The sequence below is a fragment of the Carcharodon carcharias genome, chromosome 9 (genome assembly GCF_017639515.1).
Source record: "Carcharodon carcharias isolate sCarCar2 chromosome 9, sCarCar2.pri, whole genome shotgun sequence".
NCBI lineage: Eukaryota > Metazoa > Chordata > Chondrichthyes > Lamniformes > Lamnidae > Carcharodon > Carcharodon carcharias.
The window spans coordinates 21535203-21540022 of record NC_054475.1 but is presented as its reverse complement, the minus strand read 5'-3'; positions in this window follow the sequence as shown (position 1 = coordinate 21540022).

Sequence of the window (4820 nt, the reverse complement as noted above, 5' to 3'; positions counted from 1 at the left end):
CCTGAAAGGAGCCTCTGGCATAGAAATTGAGCACCGTATTCATTTTCCCGGCCACTGGCAGTGGATGCCCTCCATGTCCTTGTGGCGCCAAATGCTGCAGTAGTTGGCAGGTGAGGCCGACCAGTTCCCTAGACATTTGCAGTCTTCAGCAACACTGATTCTCGGTCATCTGCAGGAATGAAAGGTGGCATCTATAGACCCAGGGGGCTAGCTAGGCGCAGACCAGTGTGGGAGCCCCAACTGCCCCATCTTCCAGAGGGTGCTGCTCCTCTCTCTGCACAGGCAGGTACCTCAGTCACTCTCTTCTCAGTCATCCTCACTTTCTGTAAGCCATGAGGCATACAGTTAGGTCACCAGGCTCCATGATCCTGATATACTCCATCTGCAGGATGAAAAAGAGAGATGTGTGGGTTAGCTTGGGTGTACTAAGGACCTCTCTTGGTTAAATCTGAAGGCCCCTTAGCGCATCCCAGAGAGTGCTGGCCACCACTTGGATCGTCAGAGGTTAGTGCGCTGCACGGCTACCCGAAACCCCACCCATCTCCACCCAACTCCACCCGACCGATTGGCAGCAGCCTTGCCCATTGGACTCTTAGCTCAGGGAAAGGCATTCTCCTAAACCACACTGCAAAACTGCACTGTTTGCTTGTGAATGTTTGTGGATGGGGTGCCAATCATGCGGGCTGCTCTGTCCTGGATGGTGTCAAGCTTCTTGAGTGTTGTTGGAGCTGCGCTCACCCAGGCAAGTGGAAGGTATTTAATCACACTCCTGACTTATGCGTTGTAGGTTATGGACAGGCTTTGGGAATCAGGAGTTGAGTTACTCGCCACAGAATTCCTAGCCTCTGACCTGGTCTTGTAGATACAGTATCTATCTACAATGCTAGCCTAGTTCAGTTTCTGGTCAATGATATTCCCCAAGATGTTGATATAAAACCATAAGACATAGCAGCAGAAGTAGGCCATTTGGCCCATCAAGTCTGCTCTGCCATTCAATTAGATCATGGCTGATCTGATAATCCTCAACTCCACTTTCCTGCCTTTTCCCCATTGCCCTTGATTCCCTTACTGATTAAAAATCTGTCTATCTCAGCCTTGAATACACTTAATGACCCAGCCACTACAGCCCTCTGCAGTAAAGAATTCCACAGATTCACCGCTCTCTGAGAGAAGAAATTCCTCCTCATCTCTGTCTTAAATGGGCGATCCCTTACCCTGAGATTATGCCCTCTGGTCCTGGAATCTCCCACAAGGGGAAACAACCTCTCAGCATCTACCCTGTCCAGCCCCCTAAGAACCCTGTATAGCTCAATAAGGTCACCTCTCATTCTTCTAAACTCCAATGAGTACAGGCCCAACCTACTCAACCTCTCCTCATAAGAAAATCCCTCCCTATACGGGATCAATCTAGTGAACCTTCTCTGGACTGCCTCCAATGCCAGTATATCTTTCCTTAGATAAGGAGACCAAAACTGTTCACAGTATTGTAGGTGTGGTCTAACTAGTGCCTTGTATGGTTTTAGCAAGACTTCCCTATTTTTATACTCCATTCCTTTTGAAATAAAGGCCAACATTTCATTTGTCTTTCCTATTACCTGCCGAACTTGTATGCTAGCTTTTGGGGCTTCATGCATGAGGACTCCCAAATCCCTCTGTGCTGCAGCTTTCTGCAGTCTTTCTCCATTTAAATAATATTCAGCTCATCTATTCTTCCTGCCAAAGTGCATAACCTCACAGTTTCCCACATTATATTCCAAATGCCAAGTTTTTTCCCACTCACTTAATCTGTCTATATCCCTCTATGGACTCTTTGTGTCATCCTCACCACTTGCCTTCCCACCTATTTTTGGGTCATCTGCAAACTTGGCGATAGTACATTCACTGCCTTCACCCAAGTCATTAATATATATTGTAAGTAATTGTGGCCCCAGCACTGATCCCTGTGCCACTCCACTAGTTACAGGTTGCCATGCTGAAAATGCCCCCCTTATCTCAACTCTGTCTTCTATTAGTTACCCAATCCTCTATCCATGCTAATATACTACCCCCAACACCATGGGCTCTTATCTTATTGAGTAGCCTTATGTGTGGTACCTTATCAAATGCCTTTTGGAAATCCAAATATATTACATCCACTAGTTCCCCGTTATCTATCCTGCTTGTTACGTCCTCAAGGAACTCTAATAAACATGTCAGGCATGATTTCCCTTTCAAGAAGCCATGCTGACTCTGCTTGATTGTATTATTCGTTTCTAAATGCTCTGCTATAGTGGTCCTTTAAAATGGACCTTAACAATTTCCCAAAGACGGATGTTAAGCTAACTGGCCTATAGTTACCTGTTGTTGTCTTTTTGAATAAGGGTGTCACATTGGTAGTTTTCCAATCCTCTGGGGTGTTTCCAGAATCTAAGGATTCTTGGAAGATTACTACCACTGCATCCACTATTTGTGTAGCTACTTCCTTTAATATCCTAGGATGCAACCCATCAGCTCAGGTGATTTATCAGTCTTTAGCCCTATTAGTTTCCCTAATACTTTTTCTCTGGTGATATTTATTGTATTTATTTCCTCCCCACCTTTTGTCCTTGATTATTTAGTATTTTTGGTATGCTATTAGAGTCTTCTACCGTGAAGACTGATGCAAGTGTTTATTCAACTCCTCTGCCATTTCCTGGTTCCCCATTATTATTTCCCCAGCCTCATTCTCTAAGGGGCCTATGTTCACGTTGGCCTCTCTCTTCCCTTTTATATATTTAAAGAAGCTCTTGCTGTCTGTTTTTATATTACTTGCTAGTTTACGCTCAAAGTTTATTTTCTCCCTCTTTATTTTTTCTTTGGTCACCTTTGTTGGCTTTTAAAACTTTCCCAATCCTCTGGCTTATGTCTAATCTTTGCCACATTGTATATTTTTTCTTTCAATTTGATACTATCCTTAACTTCCTTGGTTAACCATGGTTGATTTACCCTCTTCCTAGTATCCTTCTTCCTCACTGGGATATATCTTTGTTGAGTCATGAACGATTTTCTTAAATGTCTGCCATGGTTATCAACCATCTTTTCTGCTAAACTCCTTTCCTAGTCCACTCCAGCCAACTCTGCCCTCATTCATTTGTAATTACCCTTATTTAAGTTTAACACTGTTGTTTCCGACCCACATTTCTCATTCTCAAACTGAATGCTAATTTCTATCATGTTATGGTCACTGTTTCTTAGCAGATCTTTTACTCTGAGATCATTTATTAAACCTGCCTCATTACACATTACCAGATCCAAAATAGCCTGATAGTGGGGTATTCAGCAATGGTAATGCCATTGAATGTCAAGGGGCGAATGATTAGATTCTCTTTTGTTGGAGATGGTCATTGCCTGGCACTTGTGTGGCGTGAATGTTACTTGCCACTTGTCAGCCCAAGCCTGGATGTTGTCCAGGTCTTGCTGCATTTGGTCATGGACTGCTTCAGTGTCTGAGCAGTCATGAATGGTACTGAACATTGTGCAATCATCAGCGAACATCCCCACTTCTGACCTTATGATGGAAGGAAGGTCGTTTATGAAGCAGCTGAAGATGGTTGGGCCTAGGACACTACCCTGTGGAACTCCTGCAGTGATGTCCTGGAGCTGAGATGACTGACCTCCAACAACCACAGCCATCTTCCTTTGTGCTAGGTATGACGCCTTCCAGTGAAGAGCTTTCCCCTTTATTCCCATTGATTCCAATTTTGCTAAGGCTCCTTGATATCACACTCTGTCAACTGCGGCCTTGATATCAAGGACAGTCACTCTCACCTTACCTCAGGAGTTCAGCTCTTTCGTCCATGTTTGACCCAAGCTTGTAATGAAGTCAGGAGCTGAATGGCCCTGGCGGAAGCCAAACTGAGCATCAGTGAGCAGGTTATTGCTAAGCAAGTGCCACTTGATAGCACTGTTGATAGTCCCTTTCATCACTTTACCTGACATGAGAGCTGCACCTTTGGAGGCACCGTGACTCTGACTGGTTGAGAAGGCTGGGCTTTGGTCTGTAGATCTGTGCAGGGGGTTTTTGTGGAGTGCAACCTTTGGCCTTTAGATATCTGTCCCCACTTTTGGATGCTGCTGTTGCTGTTCCTCTGGTGCTTATTGCCTCTGTCATTTCAAGCTATTCTCAGGGATCCACCCTCCTTCAGAGTACTTGAAACCCATGTCCCTATTTAAGGACACAGGTTTAAAGATCAAAAGAGCAATTTAGGTATCCAACTGTCTTCAATGATATGACACCATGTTCCTTTTGTTGAAAGTTATCCAATTTATTTGCCTGAAGGTGTTGTTCCCATCAGCACCAACTTTATGCTGTGGTTGGCCTATTGCTTGTTGCTTTCCCTCTTTATACTACAGGCAGTCCTTGATTTTACGACTTTCGAGTTATGATGAATGGCACTCACGATATTTAGAAACTGACACCCTGTTTTGACTTTCCCACTTTGGTTTCGACTTTAGGATGCACACCAGTGACCAAGTTCAAACGTTCACACATGCGCATTGATGTTCTGCGCTTCTCATCTCCCTGACTCAAGATGCTCAGTTGCTGTTCCAGTGCCGTTTTTACATGGTGAATCTTTGTGTTTCCGAACTTTCTCTTAAAATTTAGCATTTCTTGGCCATAATAATGGCAGAAAAGCATAAATCTGGTGCCAGTGATGTTTCTTCTAAGAAAGGTAGAACAATTACTATGGAAACAAAAATGGAAATAAGAGCTCCAAGAAAAGTGAGATGCACACTGAAATCGGTAGAGCTTTGGATATCCCCTGAACGACAATCATGACCATCCTTAAAGACAAGTTAAG